The sequence below is a fragment of the Ornithorhynchus anatinus genome, chromosome 4 (genome assembly GCF_004115215.2).
Source record: "Ornithorhynchus anatinus isolate Pmale09 chromosome 4, mOrnAna1.pri.v4, whole genome shotgun sequence".
In the NCBI taxonomy this organism is placed as follows: Eukaryota; Metazoa; Chordata; class Mammalia; order Monotremata; family Ornithorhynchidae; genus Ornithorhynchus; species Ornithorhynchus anatinus.
This window is the reverse complement of record NC_041731.1, coordinates 86,358,996-86,380,816: the sequence shown is the minus strand read 5'-3', so window position 1 is coordinate 86,380,816 and position 21,821 is coordinate 86,358,996.

Sequence of the window (21,821 nt, the reverse complement as noted above, 5' to 3'; positions counted from 1 at the left end):
CAAGTGGCCAAGCCAGGATTAGAACCCATGACCTTCTGACTCCCAGGCCCATATTCTATCCATTACAGCATGCCACTTCTCAATCAATCAATAGTATTTACTGAATGCTTATTCTGTGAAGAGTACTGTACTGGGCCCTCAGAAAGTTCAGTAGAATGAGTACATGTGAGCCCTGGCCTCAATCTAATGGGGTGAATCAGTCAATCAATGTTTTTTGTTAAATCCTAACTAAGTGCAAGCACCAGGCTAAGGACTGGGGAAGTACAACAAAGTAGAGCCAGAAGCTGAACAGCTACATCCAAAGAAATCCAGGGTGGCCCCCAGAGACTCTGGACTGGCCACTGTGCATCTGCTTCCTCCACTACAGGGGAAATTTCAAGGGAGGCTCACAGCATGCCAGGAGCTCATGTCTGGCCATGCCAGGATTCTGCCCACCAGTAGAGCCTCTTTCCAAGCAACCCAACTTCCCACTTTACATCCTCTGCTTTTCTTATATCTTCTCCAATGCCATACTAGTTCCACACTGCTGAACCTCCGAGATCCCGGCTGGATTACTGTGTCAGCCTTCTCTCTGATCTCCCTTCCTCCTGTCTCTCCCCACTCCAGTCTATTCTTCATTCTGCTGCCCGGATTATGTTCCTGCAGAAATGCCCTGGGTATGTCAAACCCTCCAGTGGTTGCCGATCAACCTCCGCACAAAACAAAAACTTCTCACTCTGCGCTTCAAGGCTCTCCATCCCCTTGCCCTCTCCTACCTCACCTCCCTTCTCTTTCTACTGCCCACGCCGCACGCTCCGCTTCTCTATTGCTCAACTCCTGGCCCACATCCTACCCCTGTCCTGGAATGCCCTCCCTCCTCACCTCTGCCAAACTAACTCTCTTCCCCACTTCAAAGCCCTACTGAGAGCTCACCTCCTCCAAGAGGCCTTCCCAGACTGAGCTACCCCTTTTCCCTCTGCTCCCTCTGCTCCCTCTCTGTTCCCCCTCCGCCCTCTGCTCCCTTCCCCTTCCCCCCTTCACCTCCCCTCAGCTAAGCCCCCTTTCCCTCTGCTCCTCCCCTCTTCCTTCCCCTCCCCTCAGCACTGTGCCCATTTGTATATATTTGTATATATTTGTATAACCCTATTATTTATTTTGTTATTGAGGTGTACATCCCCTTGATTCTATTTATCGTGATTATGTTATCTTGTTTTTGTCTATCTCCCCCGATTAGACTGTGAGCCCATCATTGGGCAGAGACTGTCTCTATCTGTTGCCAAATTGTACATTCTAAGCGCTTAGTGCAGTGCTCTGCACATAATAAGCACTCAATAAATGCTACAGAATGAATGAATGAGATGTTTCTCATTCTTTCACTTTGTCTTGCTATAGACATCTCTGTTCCTGCAGAAACGATCTGGGCATGTCACTCCCCTTCTTAAACAACTCCAGTGGTTGCCTATCAACCTCAGCTCCAAACAAAAACTCCTCACTCTAGGCTTCAAGGCTCTCCATCACCTTGCCCCTTCCTACCTCTCCTCCCTTCTCTCTTTCTACCACCCATCCCGCACGCTCCGCTCCTCTGCCGCCCACTTCCTCACCGTCCCTCGGTCTCGCCTATCCCGCCGTCGACCCCTGGGCCACGTCCTCCCGCGGTCCCGGAACGCCCTCCCTCCTCACCTCCGCCAAACTGATTCTCTTCCCCTCTTCAAAACCCTACTTAAAACTCACCTCTTCCAAGAGGCCTTCCCAGACTGAGCTCCCCTTCTCCCTCTACTCCCTCTACCCCCCCCCTTCACCTCTCCGCAGCTAAACCCTCTTTTCCCCCTTTCCCTCTGCTCCTCCCCCTCTCCCTTCCCATCCTCTCAGCACTGTACTCATCCGCTCAACTGTATATATTTCCATTACCCTATTTATTTTGTTAATGAATTGTACATTGCCTTGATTCTATTTAGTGCCATTGTTTTTACTAGATGTTCTTCCCCTTGACTCTATTTATTGCCATTGTTCTTGTCTGTCCGTCTCCCCCGATTAGACTGTAAGCCCGTCAAACGGCAGGGACTGTCTCTATCTGTTGCCGACTTGTTCATTCCAAGCACTTAGTACAGTGCTCTGCACATAGTAAGCGCTCAATAAATACTATTGAATGAATGAATGTTCCTTGCCTTCCATCCTTGTCCTTATCAGCCCACAACTGGCCCTGAACTCCAGAGGCATGGGTGGAAGGGTCAGGGACAGAATAGGTCTAGATGGGTAAACGTTAGTGGTAGAAGTCCCCTTCCAGGGCTATTTGCCCCACCTTGCCCGGCCTCTGTTACCTCCCTGCAGGATTTCAAAGTTAAAGAAAAAAAAAGTCATTCAACTCTATCCTGATGCCCCCAGTGCCATAAAAGTAGCCCTTCCTAACCCTGATGCCCAGGCCAAGTACCTTTTTGGCAAAATCCAAACCATCCCATCTCCTCCAAGAGGTCTTCCTCAATTAGCTCTATTTTTCCCAACTCCTTCTCCCTTCAGCATCATCTATGCACTTAGATCTGTACCATTTGGGCACCCCACCCTCTGCCCCACAGCACTTATGTGCATATCTGTAAATTGTTGATTTATATTATATGTCTGTCTCCCCCTCTAGAGCTGTAAACTCGTTTGGGGCAAGAAATGTGTCCACTAACTCTGTTGTACTGTAATCTCTCAAGAGCTAAGTATAGTGGTTTGTACATTGTACATGTTCAAAAAATATCACTGATTGATTGATAGATTGTTTAAGCAAGGGCTTCTTCAAGTTCCTTCTTCACCTTTCCATTTTCCTATTCTCCCTTCTCTACTTTTCCTTTTCAAAAGTCCTTCAGAAGCTGACCTTGCACCTTCTTTCTAATCAACTTTCTCTTCCTCTGCCTCATACTTCTCCTTTTACCTCTTAAATACACTTGCTTAGACCCTCTTCCCCTCTCTTAGCAACATTTCAACCTCTCACTCTTTGGTGGCTTCTTCTCCTTTGCTTTCAAAGCCACTCAAGTTTTAGTTACACTAAAATAAATATTCTTTGGGTCCCAAAGTTCCCTCCAGCTATACTGCTCCATCTACTTCTCTCAGTTCCCATCCAAACACCTTGAATCGTTTTATACAGCCCCTACTACCTTCATTTCCCCTCTACTAGATCCTGCCTGTTCTAACACAGTAAGATTTTTGCCCCTTTTACTCCACCAAGAATACCATTGCTTGTCTCAAGTCATCTCCACCTAGACAAGTCCAGTGGGCTGTAGTCTGTCAAAACCTCCTTGATCAGACTGGCCTCTTTCAACACTGTTGACCATCTCCTTCTTTTTAAAATATTATCAGGTCATCTAATGGCACCTCAAAATCAACATGTCCAAACCTGAACTATCCTCTATTCTAAGCCCTTCGTTCCTCCAAACTTTACCACCCCGCTCCCTGTAGGAACCCGGGTGTCATCCTCCACTTTTCAAGGCCTTTCAGCCTGTGTATTCAATCTACTGCTAAATCTTGCAGCTTCTTATAAATCTCTCCCAGATCCACCTCTTACTATCTACCCAAACACTCTCAGCACTAGCTAAAGCACTCATCACATGGTTGTTAGACAATTGTATCAGCCTTTTCACTTATAGCCCTGCTTCTCCATTCAATATTTTACACAACTGCCCAGATCATCTTCCTGAATCATCTTTCAGGATATATCTTCCCACTCTTCAAAAATCTCCAATAGTTTTCCATATACTTCTGTATTAAACAGAACTCCTTTACACTATCACATGCCTATATGTGTTCTTAAGTATTTACTATGATCACTTAAGTTATAAATATTTTTAGGTTTATCTCCCCTATTAGACTCTAAGTTCCTCATGGGCAGGTATAGTGTCACTTTTTATTTTTTACTACCCAAATGGTAGACTGACCCATATCAAGTGGTCCTCAATAAATATTATTATTTCTACTACTATTACTATGAGTACTATGATTGTCGCAAGTCACCTGCCCACCCCTACTCTCCCCCCTGGCTCGTACCAACCAGGACCTTCCCAGACAGGGGGAGCCTTGGTGAAATGTAGTAGAGTCAAACCACACCTCTGATCACCAAGGTTACTGTGGAAAGTTTTTACTTAGTCTTACGAACGGGCAAGGGAGGACACATACACACACTCACTCACTCCACTCCACTCAGGGTCTAATATCACTCTGCTGGTCAAGAGAGCCCATTCTGCCAATACTTATTTTTTCTGTTTCATTCATTCATTTATTCATTCGTATTTATTGAGCGATCACTATGTGCAGAGCACTGTACTAAGCTCTTGGAATGTACAAATTGGCAACAGATAGAGACAGTCCCTGCCCACTGACAGGCTTACAGTCTAATCGGGGGAGACAGACAGACAAAAACAATAGCAATAAATAGAATCAAGGGGGTGTACATCTCATTAAAACAATAGCAATAAATAGAATCAAGGTGATGTACATCTCATTCACAAAATAAATAGGGTAATAAAAATATAGACAAATGAGCGGACGAGCACAGTGCTGAGGGGAGGGGAAGGGAGAGGGAGAGGAGCAGAGGGAAAGGGGGGTAAGGGGGGCTTAGCTGAGGGGAGGTGAAGAGGGGGGTAGAGAGGCAGCAGAGGGAGCAGAGGGAGCATTCTGCTGCCCTCCTGCTGCTCCTGCTTCAATGCTTCTGTCTGTGTGCTTCTGCTCCAGGTCCTTCACTTGTTCTGTGTGCCTCTTCTTGCATGCCTCCCTCTGCATGCTTCTTGCCCTGCATATCTCCTCGCGATTCTAAGAGACCATCTTTTATCTGCCTTAGGGGTCACCACAGTGGTTCTACGCAGCAGTCATTGATCGGTGATTGGTCCAGGCCCGTTCCTGGGTAGAACAGGGAGAGAAGGCCATGCCTCCCTCCACGTTCTGCCCCTGCAGGCCAGGAATCAGCTGCCCTCAAGTAGAGCCCATCAGTGCCTTCTCCAGTCTCACAAACAGTCTCTAATAAGGCAGATTGTTGTGGGCTCATCACAACTATCACCATCATTGGCTTCAAGTATCTCCATCAGGCGTCTCCATCTTATATATGGACTTATTGGCTTTTTTCTCCACTCATGCTGTCCCCTGGCCTGGAGCCCCTATTTTCACCTCCCCCAGATCTGCCAAAGCATAGCCCTACCCATCTTTAAAAACCCCCAATATATCTTCTGTTGAGAGACTTTCCAGATTAATTCTGGAATTGATTATTCAAGCAGGGAAACAGAAATTCTCTGTTTGAGTTCCTTGTTATTATGGTAGAGAGCCAGTACCAATGCCTGGGAAGGCATCATGCAGCCATACGCAGAGTGTGCTGGGTGTAGTGGCCCTGGGTGGTGGGAAAGGAAGGCAGTTAGCATAGCTGTTGTGGAGGGAAGCCAAGAGCAGGCAGGGAGAAAAGGCTGCAGTTACTGAACGTTTTGCTCAGCCTTGGTAGAGGGACCAGTTATTTGGCTCAGCCAAGTTGAGCAGTGCATCACCCTCAGAGGCATTCAGTAAATAACACTACTTTTACTCCTATTATTCCTACTTTACATAACAGTGCTTAACATATAGTGAGTAACAAATACCATCATCATCAATCACCATCATCATCATCATCATTAGAAGAGGCCAGACAGAAAGAAGTAAAAGATCCATCTTTGACATCTATTTTGAAGCTCGTCTCTTCATTCGTTCAATCAATCGTATTTATGGAGCACTTACTGTGTGCAGCGCACCTCAAGCTTCACTGTTAAATATTCCATACAGGGAACATATCTTTGGGAAAGAACAATATACCTTTGAAAGAAAAGACTATGTTGCTAGAGTGTGAGGTTAATTTTTGATTTTTAAAGAGATTCTCCAACTGACTGTCGACCCAAGAGCAAGTCATTCAATTTAACATTATCTCCCTTTTTTTTTAATGGAGTTAATACAGAAATTCCAATAGCATGAGAAAGGCCTTGTTCTCAATAATTAATGGCTGGAAAGCTCTTTGCTAGCATTTTAAAAGCCTCATAAAAGCAGTACTCTCAGATGTTTGTCTAAACTAAATCAGGATTAATACCCTAGTGGTCTAAGGGATTCTAGTGGTCAATGACTAGGGTTGGCACTAGGAGGCTCCAGCTCATTACCCAAGCTAATAAAAAGCAAACCCTACTCCGTTGAAACCCCAGAGACAAATTTAGGCTTCTGGGGCTTGGGTTTCCAGTACTCTCATCCAAGAACTGTTACTTTGGGGACCAAGTGTCACAGAATTGTTGTCCCCACTGGGTGACACTTGCCTTTCTCTCCCTGAATCTCCTCCCCTGCCCTCACCTTCCTTGTTTCCTTCAGCCCCCATGAGGCTGAGCCTCACTCACTCCACTTTTATCCTCTCAGCAGAATCAGAAAGAAGTAGAAAGTCATGATGAGTGGTAGCCTCGCTGAGAGGAGAGGAAGCGAGGGGATGACTGGGTAGAAGAAGCAAAATCCTAGCAGGTATTAATAGTGACGGAATACTGCCCTTGTATACCCCTGCCATTCTCCTGGAAAATAAAAATCCCAGCTGTAGATCTAGAGAAGCAGTGTGGCCTACTAGATAGAGCACAGGCCTGGGAGTCTGAAAGACCTGGGTTCTAATCCTAGCTCTGCCACTTGTGCTGCGTGACCTTGGGCAAGTCACTTTACTTCTCTGTGCCTCAGTCATTTGTAAAATGGGGATTGAGATTGTGAGCCCCATGTGGGACTGGGACTGTGCCTAGCCTGCTTAGCTTGTGTCTATCCCAGCTCTTAGAATGGTGCCTGGCACATAGTAAGTGCTTAACAAATACCATTTAAATTTTTAAATTTGGTACAATGCGTAGTTCAAGTTGTCAAATTTCATGCTACTGCATCAACCTCCTTTCTGGTCTTCTGGCCTGGAATTTTTTGCATCCCCAATATTACACTGGTTTATGGATCATCCTACTGAGTTGTCAAGTGGCTCACATATCTTTTGTCTTTAATCCCTTTGGTTGACTCTCCACATCAATCAAAATCTTCACACAGTCAGCTTCAAAGCTCTCCACCAAGGCACCCAACCCACACCCACTATTCCCCAGTTTCTTCCCCTCACTTCTCCCAAGCCAACTTTCTGGTTGTTCTTGCTCTGAATTCTTCTGCCTCTCTTCTCTCACTCTCACTGTTCCCCCAGTCTTGGAACACCCTCTCTTCCCAATCCAGCACACCAAAATTCTCCCACATTTAAAGTCTTCCCAAAGGTCACACCTTTTCCAAAAAGCTTCCCTAATTAATTTCCGATTAATCTATGCGATACAAACTCTCCAGCCAACTCTAGCACATAATAATTTATTTATACTCATGTTCTTATTCAATTCAATCATCTGCCAAATGTCTATTCAAATGAACAACTGCAGATGCAGTGTGGCCTAGTGGAAAAGCACAGGCCTGGAAGTCAGAGGACTTGTGTTCTAATTCCAGCTCTGCCACTTGATTGCTATGTCATTCATTCACTCATTCATTCCTTCAATTGTATTTATGAAATGCTTACCGTGTGCAGTATTAAGTGCTTGGAAAGTACAATTCAGCAATAAAGAGAGACAATCCCTACCCACAATGGGTTTACCATCTAGAATGGGGGAGGCAGACATCAAAACAAGTAAATGGGCATCCTTAGCATCAATATAAATAAATAGAATTATAGATATATACTCATTAAAACAAGTAAACAGGCATTAATATAAATAAAATTATAGATATATACATATATGCAAGTGCTTTGGGGCAGGGATAGGGGGCAGAGCAAAGGGAGAGAGATAGGGCATTGGGAAGGGGAGGGGGAGCTGTGGAAAAGAGGGCTTAGTCTGGAAAGGTCTCTTGGAGGAGGTGAGCCTTCAGTAAGGCTTTGAAGGGGGGAAGTGTGATTGTTTGGCAGATTTGAGGAGGGAGGGCATTCCAGGCCAGAGTTAGGACGTGGGACACAGTGGGACAGGCGAGAACGAGGCACAGTGAGGTGGTTAGCACCAGAGGAGTGGAGTGTGCGGGCTGGGGTATAGAAGGAGAGAAAGGAGTGAGGAAAAAGGGGGCAAAGTGATAGAGAGCTTTGAAGCCAATAGTGAGGAGTATGGTGCCTTGGGCAAGTCACTTAACTTTTCTGTGCCTCAGTTTCCTCAAGTATAAAATGGGGATGCAATATCTGTTCTTTTATGGTATTTGTTATTATTATTATTATTACGATATTTGTTAAGCACTTATTATGTACCAAGCACTGTTCTAAGCCCCGAAGTAAATACAAGGTAATCAGGTTGTCCCACGTGGGGCTCACATTCTCGATACCCATTTTACAGATGAGGTAACTCAGGCACAGAGAAGTTAAGTCACTTGTACAAGGTCACTTAGCAAACAAGTGGTGGAGCCGGGATCAGAACTCTTGACTTCTGACCTCAAGCCCGTGCTCTTGCCACTAGTTTCATGCTGCTCCTCAAGTTCTTACTTTGTGTCAAACACAGTTCTAAGTGCTAGGGTAGGTACAAGTTTATCAAGGTGGACATAGTCCCTGACCCACAAGGGGTTCCCAGTAGGATTTAATCATGATTTTACATTTGAGGAAACTGAGTCACAGAGAAGTTAAGTGACTAGCTCAAGGTCACACAGCAAGCAATTGGCAGAGCTTGGATTAGAACCCAAGTCCTCTGACTCCCAGACCCATGCTCTTTCCACTAGGCCATGCTGCTTTTACCTCTTATTGAGACTGTGAGTTCCATATGGGAAAGGGACTCTATCTGACCTGATTATTGTGTAACTACCCCAAACTTAAAACAATGATTTTAACATAGTAAGCATTTAACAAAGTGGGTAGAGCACGGTCCTGGAAGTCAGATGACCTGGGTTTGAAGTCCAGCTCCATCACTTGTCTAATGTGTGTGACCTCGAGCAAATCACTTAATTTCTCTGGGCCTCAGTTACCTCATCTGCAAAATGGGGATTAAGACTGTCTGCCTCATGTGGGACATGGACTTTGTCCAACCTCATTACTTCGTATCTACTCCACCCCTTAGAACACTGCCTAGCACATAGGTAGAGGTGAACAAATACCATGAAAACAAAAGAAAAAACAAAACAAATACCATAAAAATAAAATTAAAATATTCATTTTGTTACTTCTCATCTTCCTAAACAAACCCTGTTCTCCGGACTCCCTCATTAGAATAGGCAACAGGACCATCCTCCTTGTTTCATAAGCCCAAAACCTTGACATTATCCTCAATTCATTCATTCAATCATATTTATTAAGTGCTTACTGTGTGCAGAGCACTGTATTAAGCACTTGGGAAAGTACAATATAGCAATTAAAAGTGACAATCCCTGCCCACAACGAGCTCACCGTCTATAACTCTCATTCAACCCACATATCCAGTGGGTAACCAAATCCTGATGGTTATACCTTTATAACATCTCAAAAATCTGCCCTTTCTCTCTATCCAAACTGCTACCAAGCTGATCCAAGCACTTATCAGTCATATTTATTGAGCACTTACTAGGTGCAGAGCATTGTGCTAAACTCTTGAGAGAATACTCTATAACAGAGTTGGTAGATCCATTCGCTGTCCACAAACAACTTTCATTCTACAGGGAGGAAAACTCACATTAATGTAATTAAATAAATTGTGGATATGTACATAAGTGCTATGGGGCTGAGGTTGAGGTGAATACAAGGTGCAAATCCAAGTGCAAGAACAAGGCGGGAAGGAGTAGGAGAAGATTTAAATGAGGTGTTAGTTGGGCACCTCTTGGAGGTGATGAGCTTTCAATAAGACTTTGAAAGTGAGGAAAGTGATTTTCTGTTGGATATGAAATGGGAAGGAGTTCCAGGCCAGAGGCAGGATGTGGGTGAGATGTCAGCAGCGAGACAGATGATGATGAGATACAGTGAGTAGGTTGGCATTAGAGGAGTGAGGTGAGCAGGCTGGTTTGTAATAAGAAATCGGAGAGGTAAGGTAGGAAGGAGCAAGGTGATTCAGTGCTGTATAGCCAATGGTAAGTAGTTAGCTTCTGTGTGATGTGGAGGTGGATGGGCAACCATGGGAGATTCATGAAGGGAGGAGAAACAGGAACTGGATGGTTTTGTAGAAAAATGGTCTGAGAAGCAGAGTCAAGCATGGACTCAAGTAGAGCAAAACAGGAGGCAGGGAAATCAGGAAGGAGGCTGATGCAACAATGAAGGTGAGATAGGATAAAGTACTTGGACAGGATAGGATATTTATTGTATTCTGATTCAACTACTGCAACAGTCTCCTTGCTGAACTCCCTGCCTCCAAGCTCTCCCCACTCTTATTCCATCTCATCCTTCTCCACATCAAATACAAATGCCTTACCATCTTCTTCGAGAACACTCAATCAATCCTCCCCCTCCTATTTTACCTAATCTCCTACTACCACCTTGACTAATCTCCTGCCTTGACTATTGAATCTGCCTGTGCACTGACCTCCCCGCTGTCTGTTTCTCCCCACTCCATTTCATACTTCATTCTGCTGCCCAGATCATTTTTTCTACAGAAAATTTAGTCCATGTCTCCCCATTCTTCAAGAACCTTCAAAGGCTGCCTATCTGCTCAGCATCAAACAGATACTCCTTTCCATCAACTCTAAAGCACTCAATCAGCTTGTGACCTTTTACTTTACCTAACTGATCTCCCATGATAGTCCAGCCTGAACACTTTGAGCCTCAAGTGCCAGTTTGCTCACTGTGCCCCAATCTGATCTATCTGGCCAATGCCCCTTTGCCACATCCTACTTCACTCCTCGTTCATATATGACAGAACACTACTCTACCTGCCTTAAAAGCCCTATTAAAATTACACCTCCTTCAAGTGGCCTTCCCTGATTAAGTCCTCATTTCCCCTACTATTATCCCTGCTGCATCATTTCTGCAGTTAGATCTGTATGTACCCTTTAAGCCCTTGATATTCTCCCCACCCTCAGCCTCACAGTATTTATATACATATCCATCATTTGCTTTAGAGTCTTCCTCTAGACTGTATTCTCCTTGTAATAATTATGGCATTTGTTAAGCACTTACTATCAAGCAAAAACTTCTCACTATTGGCTTCAAAGCTCTCCATCACCTGGCCCCCTCCTACCTTACCTGTCTTTTCTCCTTCTACAGCCCAGCCCACACATTCTGCTCCTGTGCCACTAACCTCCTCATTGTGCCTCGTTCTCGCCTGTCCCACCGTTGACCCCTGACCCTCGTCCTAACTCTGGCCTGGAATGCTCTCACTCCTCACATCTGCCAAACATCCCCCCTTCAAAGCCCTACTGAAAGCTCATCTTTTCCAGGAGGCCTTCCCAGACTGAGCACCCCTTTTCTTCTGCTCTTCCTCCCCTCCCCATCTCTCCAACTCCCTCCCTCTGCTCTACCCCACTGCCTCAGAGCACTTGTGTATATATGTACATATTTGTTATTCTATTTATTTTATTATTGATGTGTATATAGCTATAATTCTATTTTATTTATAGTGATGCTATTGATGCCTGTCTACTTGTTTTGTTTTGTTGTCTGTCTCCCCTGTTCTAGACTGTGAGCTCATTGTTGGGTAGGGATTTTCTCTACCTGTTGCCAAAATGTTCGTTCCAAGCACTTAATATAGTGCTCTGCACACAGTAACTGCTCAATAAATACGATTGATTGAATGAATGAAAATTATGTGCCAAGCACTGTATTAAGCACTAGGGTGGATACAAGCAAATGGGGTTGGACACAGTCCCCGTGTGATGTGGGGCTCCATTTTACAGATGAGGTAACTGAGGTACAGAGAAGTTAAGTGACTTGACCAAGGTCACACAGCAGACAAGTGGCGGAGCCGGGATTAGAACTCATGACCTCCTGACTTCCAGGCCCGTGCTCTATTCACTTCGCCATGCTGCTTCCTTCTACTGTCCTTGTGGACAGTGAATGTGTCTACCAACTCTGTGCTCTCCCAAGTACCTAGTTCAGTGCTTAAGAAATATCACTGATTGGTTGATTGCTCACCATCAAATAGTCATTCACCAAATAACAATACTACTATTTTACTTTCTAAGTACTGTGTTTCACACTCAGTACGTGCCTAGAAAATATCATAGTCTTCTCAAAATACGCCCCCTTCACCAGAGCTCCCGATCCCATCTTGTTGCACCTTATCAAAGTGCTTATCCCTTCTTCCCTCCCTGGCCACTCTCTTCAACTGTTCACTCTCTAATGGCTTCTTCTCCACTGCTTTCAAACATGCTCATGTCTCCCCTATCTTAAAAAGAATAATTTTTCTAGACCCCATGGCTTCCTCCAGTTACAGCCCCATCTCCCTGCTACCATTCTCATGCTCAGAGAAGCAGCGAGGCTCAGTGGAAAGAGCACGGGCTTGGGAGTCAGAAGTCATAGGTTCTAATCCTGGGTCCACCACATGTCAGCTGTGTGACTTTGGGCAAGTCGCTTAACTTCTCTGAGCCTCAGTTACCTCATCTGTAAAATAGGGAACAGGACTGTGAGCCCCACGTGGGACAACCTGATCACCTTGTAAACCCCAGGGCTTAGAACAGTGTTTTGCACATAGTAAGTGCTTAACAAATGCCATCATCATCATCATCATCATCATCATTCCTCTACAGACTCTTTGAGTGAGCTGTCTACACCTGATGTATTTACTTCATCTCCTCCAATTTGGTTTCCACCTCTTTCACTACTCAGAAACTGCTCTCATAGGACACCAATGATAATAATAATGATGGCATTTGTAAGCGCTTACTATGTGCCAGGCACCTTCCTAAGTGCTGGGGTAGATACAAGTTAATAGGGTTGGACACAGTCCCTGTTCCACATAGAGCTCATGATCTTAATCCCCATTTTCCAAAGCAGGGAACCAAGACACAGAGAAGTTAGGTAACTTGCCTAAGGTCACCCAGCAGACAAGGGGTGAAGTGGAATTAGAACCCATGACCTTATCCTTCAAATCTAATGGTCACTACTCTATCCTAAACCTTCTCGAATTCTCAGCTGACTTCAACACTGTCGACTTCCCCCTTCTAGAAATATTATCTAACCTTGGCTCACTGATACTATCCTCTCCTGGTTCTCCTGTCTCTCTGGCTCTCCATCTCATTCTCTTTGGTGGGGTTCTCCTCTGTCTCCTACCACCCAACTTGGGAATCTTTCAAGGCTAGGTTTTGAGTCCTTTTTTATTCCCCATTGACATTCATCACCTCAGAGAATTCATTCAGTCCCATGGCTTCAACTACCATCTCTATATAGATAATTTCCAAATCTACATCTTCAGGCCTGATTGCTCTCCTTCTCTGCAGTCTTGCATTTCCTCCTGCCTTTGGGACATCTCTACTTGGACCCCTCGGACTTAACATGTCCAACATAGAACTCATCATATTTCCACCCTAACCTTGTCCTCCTTGTGACTTTCCCATCACCGTAATCAGCACCACCATCTTCACTGTCTCTCAAGCCTGTGATCTTGGCATTATCTCTTACTTATCTCTCTTACTTACTTATCTCCCTTACTTATTCAAACCACATATTCAATCTGTCACCAAATCTTGTCGGTCCTACCTTCACAATATCACTGAAGTCTCCCTTTTCCTATCCATTCAAAATGCTACCACATTAATCCAAGCCCTTATCCTATCCTGCCTTAATTGCTGTATCAACTTCTTGCTGACCTCCCTGCTTCCTGTCTCTCCCCACTCCAGTGCATAGTTCATTCTGCTGCCCAGATCGGTTTTCTACAAAACCATTCAGTCTATGTTTCCCCATTTCTCAAGAACTTCCAGTAGCTGTCCATCTATGTCCACATCATACAGAAATCCCTTACCGCCGCTTTAAAGCACTGAATTATGTTAACACCGTCTACCTTTCCTCACTGGTTTCTTACTACATCCCAGACCTCACATTTCACTCCTCTAATGACAACCTACTCACTGTGCCTCAATCTCTTCTATCTTGCCACTGATCTCATTCCCCCATCCTGTCTCATCCTGTCTCTGGTATGTCCTCCCTCTTCGTAACCAACAGATGATCATTCTCCCTACCTTCAAAACCTTATTGAAGGCATACCTCTTCAAAGAGGCCTTCCTTGACTAAGCCCTCATTTCCTCTTCTCCCACTCCCTTCTGGATTATCCTTGCACATGGATTTGCACCCTTTATTCACCTCTCCCTCAACCACCAGCTGTTATGTGCCTATCTGTGATTTATGTGCTTATATTAATGTCTGTCACCCCCTCTAGAATATAAGCTACTGGTGAGCAGGGAACTTGTTTTTCAACTCTGATATACTGTATTCTCCCAAATGTTTAGTGCACTGCTCTGCACAGAGTAAGCCCTGAATAACTGCAATTAATTGATTGATTGCACTGTATTTTCAGAGTCATAGCTATTAGTTTGGCCTGAAAACTCTTTCAGAATAATCTGAAGTGACCACTAAAAACTGTCAAGAATGAGTTTATGGTGCCAGGGATGATAAAATAATTCTGTGATCCATAACTAGCTCCTTTTGGGCAGGGGATGCATCTACCAACTGTCTTATATTTTACTCTCCCCAGTGCTTCTACAGTGCTCTGTACACAGTAAGCACTTAAGCACTCAATAAATATACCATAGTGTTATTTTCAGTATCCACTTGTGATTATGGAAATGATCAAATCTTATCCCAATCGACTAACTTTGAGTACAATTATTTCAACCAAGAGAAGGCAAAAAAGTGGCTGTTGATGAATTGTTAACTAGTTCTGCTTTGATTCCCAAACATTTTTCTTTCTCAAAACTTTCTCCAAATTACTTGGAAGTGGGGAATTAATTTGACTTTCTGTCCTTCTGATCTTTACTGATAGTGGATCAGCCTTTGGCCACCTAAACTGAATAATCCTCACATTTATATTTGAAAATGCAGGGTTGTAACTCCAAGCCAGGAGGGCAGCTTTCTGGTTCCATGTTGCTGCCAGTGCTGAGCATCTGCTGGCTTTGATAAGGAATCCATCTGACCTAAAGACCTGTGAAGTCTGTGGCAGCGCTGTAGACTGTAGATTCAGTTGGAAAGGAAAGCCACCTAAATTATTTGAGTAAAGAGAAGAATTTAGCAACAGGGATTGTGGAACCACAACTCTATGGTGGAATTATGTTTTGATGCTCTATTCAGGGCCCTGGCTTTCACTAGCTGGGGAAATCCTCCTGTCATTATAAGATTATTCCTCCAAAACAGCACTGCTCTAGGAGGCTGAGTTCTCCTATTCTATTTCCCAGAAACCTTATACCCAGGCAGGAGTTTTTGCTTCTGCCTCCCATTCTGTCTGGTTGTAGCATTGTCTCCCAGCTGGGACCCCTTCATTATTAAAGTAAGTTGTGCACAAAATCAGATAAGATTTGGAAGCAGCATGGCCTAGCAGAAAGAACATGGAAAAAGCATGAGTCAGAGAACCTGTTCTGCTCACACCACCACCACTCCTTCACAGCTCCACCACTTGTCTGCTGTGTGACTTTGGGTAAGTCACTTAAATTCTCTGTGCCTCAGTTTCCTCATCTGTAAAATGGAGATTAAGACTGTGAGCCTCATGTGGGCTAGGGACTGTGTCTAACCCAATTATCTTAAATGTATCCTAGCACTTAGATCAGGGTCTGGCACACAGAAAGTGCTTAACAAATACCTTAGTTAATATTATTATTATGTAAGGAACTATTTTTAATTAGGTTTCCTCTTTGAAATGTAGATGGCCTCTGTAGGGGAGCTAAGTGGTGGGTGATTGGGAAATGAAACCTGAATACAGCATCAAAACATAATTCCACCATGGAGTTGTGGTTCCACAGTCCTTGATGCTAAGTTCCTCCATTAAATAATTTAAGTGGAGTTTCCTTTTCAACTGAATCTACAGTCGCTATTCAGATAAATGTCTCACTGATGTTAAAGGAGTATTTTCCTGAGAAAGGAAAATAAAGATTTAAGGATTTGGCCACCAAAGCCAAATTGTGTGGTGCATCTGGAAGAATTATCTTGTCAGATTCTTCCTGCATTTCCCATTTCCTTTTTTTACTTCCTGATTTTACCCTTTTTCTGTCATATTTCAAGACTGTGCATTTTGATATATTCAACCCACTGCTGTATGGTCCATGTACACAATTACAAATTGACAATTTACTAATAACAATTCATTAACAGCCAGTTTTTTTGCCTTCTCTTGGTTGAAATAATTCTACTGAAAAGTTAGTCGATTGGGATAAGATTTGATCATCTCCCTAATGACAAGTGGATACTGAAAATAACATTATGGCACTTGGAAATTTAAAGTGCTTTTTATGTAGCAAACATAGGCTCACTGTTCACATAAATATATTTGAGTGAGAGAGAGAGAGATGTAGAGAGACTATCATATAGCCTGGCTCTGTGCTTTCCCTAGGTCTTTGTTACTACTGTAAGTGCGTCATCTAATTTGAAACAGACATGCTGCTGTTTTTAACTATAATGGGGTTGTGGGTTAAATATATGAGATAGAAATGACTGTACAAAATGTGAAATTCTAATGCTAGACATTCCAAGTAGGCCTTCGCAGACAGGAATGTGAGTTTGTCTGGGCAGGAATTATAAACCTAGGGATGTTTAGCTGTAATGGCCACAGCATGTTCATAATGATTTCTGAACTATACATTTTAATTTATGTGAATACGACATTTGGAGAGATGTAGGGATGGTGGTTTCTGGTACTGTTGACCCATATTCCCTATCTTTTTGAGAAATTATTAAATAAGCTATTCAGCTCCGGGCATCCACTTTAGTGGGAGACATGGAAACAGAGAACTAAATTGTCTCCCTTTCAAAGGGGAGTTCATCCCTAGAAAAGCTGGGGTAATGAAATTCCTTTATATATGCCTCTTGATATGTTAAGCAGACTTGTCAGTCAATCAAGCAATCATTCATTCATTCATTCAATCTTATTTATTGAGCGCTTACTGTGTGCAGAGCATTGTAATAAGTGCTTGAAAAGTACAATTCGGGCAATAGAGAAATCCTCACCCAACAACGGGTCTGGATGCTTGTCCTAACTTTGGACCGATTGTGGTAATTGTTTTGAGCCCTAGGAAACCATACCTTTTGACATCTAAGTAACCAATCACCCACTCATGAGCAGGGTGGTGGCAAAGGTGGGGGGAATTACTTTTTTTAATGGTATTTGATAAGCACTTACAATGTGCCAGGCATTGTACTAAGGGTTAGGGTAGACCCCAGATAATCAGGCTCAACATAGTCCCTGTCTCACATGGGACTCACGGTCTTAATCCCCATGTGACAGTTGAGACATAAAGAAATTAAGTGATTTGCCCAAGGTCACACAGTAGACAAGTGCCAGAGCTGGGATTAGAACCTAGATCCGCTGACTCCCAGGAAAATGTTCTTTCCACTAGGCAACGCTGCTTCTCATCATGATTGTGTCTGAACTCAACCAAAAGTCCTCTTGCTTCTCCATCCCCTGCTATTCTGCAAGATAAATTCTCAGGTTCTCCAGAGAGCTTTTCTCCAGGAAAACACAGGGTTTAGCACAGTCTGGAGAGGAGGGTAAGGAGGTCTGTTTTACCCATTAGACTGTAAGCTCCTTGAGGGCAGGAATTGCATCCACCAACAACATTTCATTGTCCCCTCCCAAGTACTTAATACTATTGACTGATTATTGATTCATGTGGCCACCTCTCTCCCTCCTGGAAACACTCCTGACAGTTTATGGTCCAGTAATTTAGGGGGTCCTATTGATCAATCAATAAATGGTATTTATTGAGAACTTATTGTGTCCAGAGCACTGTAGTAGGGCTTGGGGAAGTGTAGTGCAATAGAGTTGGTAGACATGATCCCTTCCTACAAGAAGCTTACAGTCTGGTGAAGAGGCATTGGGGACTTGGACTGAACAGAATGCTCCTAGAGGGCTGGGGAGGCAATGGGGTGGTTTTTTTTTCTTTAATGGCATTTGTTAAGCACTCACTATGTGCCAGGAACTGTACAAAGCCCTGGGGTAAATATTAAATAATCAGATTGGACATCGTCCATTCCCACATGGGGCTCAGTCTTAGTTCCCATTTTACAGATTAGGTAACTGAGGTAGAAAAAAGTGAAGTGACTCACCCAAGGTCCCACAGCAGAAGAGTGGCAGGGTGAAGATTAGAACCCAGGTCCTCTGACTCCATGGATGTGCTCTTTGCGCTAGACTATGGAGTTTCTTGTGAGTCTTGTCACTGTACAATGCTGATTGGCAGGAGACTAGCACCTCAGAGCTTTCATTCTCATAGCTACTCAACACTTTTGAACATGTTGGTTTACATGCTCTATGAACTAAAGCACTTATTTATTCACCTCCTCATCTGCCAATTCTCTTTGTACCCCTACTGATAATTTCATCTGTCAATTTTCCTCATTAAATTATAAGTTCCTTGAGGGCACAGCTTATGTCTTTCATCTCCACTGTACTCTCCCAAATGCCGAGCATAGTGCTCTGTATGCACAGCAGAAGTTCAAGAAATACTTGATTGATTAATTAAGGTGGGGGTGGGAAGTAGTTTAAAGGATTAGAAGCAGTGAGGGCAGATAAAGCACAGATTTAGGAGGGAGAGGACCTCAATTCTAATCCCAGCTCCAGAGCATGCCTGCTGTGTTACCTTGGGCAAGAGACTTAATCTCTCTGTGCTTCAGTTTCCTCAACTGCAAAATGGAGATCCAGTACCCATTCTCCCTCCTACTTGACTGTGAGCCCCATATGAAACTTACAGTATGGTCTAACTTGTACTACCGCAGCATTTATAACATTTATAACAACACTTATAACAGTGATACCTAGAAAGCTCTCAATACCATAAAAAAGAAGAAGGGTGGAAGTTCTGCCCTTAGATATCTCGGTCAATCAACTTGGGATCATACAATAAGGTGAGTCCTTGGGAGAATCCAATAGAGGAAGAAGACACGATGGCCAGTGCCCAGGCTGAGTTAGTTGTCCTGGCTGTTGCACTCACCCTTCTGGTTTAGAAGCAGCCTGATGCTAAACAAAAGTATTCGGCTTTATGACTTCTCTCATGAGCTTCTCCTGGGTTTATCATTCTGCCCAGACAAACTTACATTCCTCTCTGAAGAAGCCTAGTTGGAATGTCGAGCATCCAACATTGCCCGACAGGCAAGGACAGTGGGCAAGGCAAACACTGGCCTCCATGTGCAGACCATGTGGGACCGATTCTAATGGCCCGGTTTACTGGCTCAGCCTCAGCAGCGGAAGGCAAAGCACCTCGAGGAGAGTTCTCCTCATCTGCACAGGACTCACATTATTCCCAGCAAAGAATATAAAGGGAGGAACCCTTATGATTATGGCAAACAGATGAAGTCTTACTCCTCAAAAAATGGGGAAGTTTGGACGTTGGGTTAAATTAATAGAGAAGATGCATTGTCCACTCCCCGTGGTGAACCTCACCAAAAAAGTGATCTCTAAATCTTCCCAGTGCCCTGAGGCTCGCTTCGGGTGACATGCATTGTGCCAGGCTTTATGAAGTCCATAAATAAATGAGAATATTTTACGAGCACTTAGGTGGTCTTCGGCGTAGTGACAAATTTGACTAAGTGGGTGGGATGTTACCCCAAGTTTCTCCCCACACCCATTGCAGGAATTTAACAAAGTACACAAGGCCAAAATAGTAAATAGATATATTTTTTCTTTGCAGAAACATCCCCCAGATTTCCCATGTCAATGATGGGCTAATTCTTCCTGTGACGCTACTGAATGTGGGAAGCGGGGCCTAGTGGAAAGAATGTGATCTGATAAAGCACCATCCACCTGAAACTAAAATGAGTGAAAGATATTCTTTCCCCTCCTCACTTCATTATCCTTCAGAGAACGGTTTGATTCTAGGCCAGGATTTAAGGTAATCATAATAATAATAATAATAATAATGCTGGTATTTGTTAGGTGCTTACTACAGGCCGAGCACTGTTCTAAACACTGGGGTAGATACAGGGTAATCAGGTTGTCCCATGTGAGGTTCACAGTCTTAATGTCCATGAACTTTGACTCCTTTCCAGGGAGCCGTGCTCTTTCCAGTGACCCATGCTGGTACAAGGTTGGTCTTGGAATCCTCCTGTTCCCAAGTTTTCCAATGTACAAGCCACCCGAGGAGGTTGATTCTAGGCTTCATCAAGATCAATCAATCCACCATATTTTTTGAGCATTTATTGATTACAAGGACCATACTAAGCACTTGGGAGAGTACCATATAACATAGTTGGTAGATAAATTCCTTGCTCACAGTGAGTTTTTTGCCTAGATGGGGAACAGACATTAATATAAATAAATTAGTAACTGATATGTACATAGGTGCTATGGGGCAGAGGAAGGGGTGAATAAAAGATGTTGCAGAAGAGACTGGGAGAAAAGGAAATGAGGGCTTAATTGGAAAAGGATTCTTGGATGCAGATGTTGTTTTAATAAAGTTTTGAAGATGGGAAGAGTGATTGTCTGTCAGATATGAACAGGGAAAGTGTTCAAGGACAGAGCAGGCTGTGAGCAAGGGGTCAGTGGTGAGATAGACAAGATCAAGGTACAGTAAGTAGGCTGGCATTAGAGGAGCGATGTATGTGAACTACATTGAAGTAGGAAACCAGGGAGGTAAGGTAGGAGGGGGCAAAATAATTGGGTGCTTTAAAACCTAGAGTAAGAAGTTTCTGTTTGATATGGAGGTGGGTGGGCAACCATAGGAGGTTCGTGAGGAGTAGGAGAACATAAACTGAAAGGTTTTATGATAAATAATCTGGGCAGCAGAGTGAAGTATGGATTGAAGTGAGGAGAGATAGGAGGCTGGAAGGTCAGCAAGAAACTGATGCAGTAATTAAGGCAGAATAGGATAAGTGCTTGGATTAACATGGTAGCAGTCTGAATGGACAGGAAAGGGCAGATTTTAATGATGTTGTGAGGGTTAAACCGACAGGATTTAGTGGAAGATTGAGCGCTCAATAAATACAATGGAATGAGAGAGATGAGTTGAGAATAACTCCAAGGTTATGGGCTTGTGAGACAGGGAGGTTGGTGGTGCTGTCTACAGTGATGGGAAAGTCTGAGAAGGAAAAGATTTGGATGGGAATATGAGTTCTGGTTTTAAGTTTGAGGTGTTGGTGGGACATGCAAGTAGCAATGTCCTGAAGGCAGGAGGAAATACAAAACTACAGAGAAGGAGAGGAGTCAAGGCAAGAGATGTAGATTGGGAAATCATATGCATAGAGTTGGTAGTTTAAGATATGGGAGTAAATGTCAACCCAGAGGATGGGTATAGATGGAGAATAAAGAGACTCCCACAGTTACCAGGTGGGAATCAGAGGAGAACTGGCAAAAAAGCCTGAGCATGAGCGGCCAGAGAGGTGCAGAACCAGGAGAGGATAGTGTCAGGGAAGCCAAGGTTGGATAACGTTTCCAGGAGAAGAGGCTAGTAGACAGCGTAGAAGGCCGCTGAGTGGTCAGGGAAGATTAGGATGGAGTACTGGCCATTGGATTTGGCATAAAATAGATCACTGGTGATCTTTGAGAAGGCAGTTTTGATGGAGTGAAGGAGGTGGCAGCCAGACTGGAGGAGGTCAAGTAGAGAATTGGAGGACAGGAGGTAGAGGTAGCAGGTATAGAAAAACTTCAGGAAGTTTGGAGAAGAATAGTAGGAGAGAGGTGGGGCAATAACTGGAGGGAGTCAAGGGGTCAAGAATGGCTTTTCATAGGATAAAGGAGATATGAGCATGTTTGAAAGCAATGGGGAACACTGGAAGAGTGAACACTAATCTATTAATAATTTATTTATTCATTGTCTGTCTCCCTCTCTAG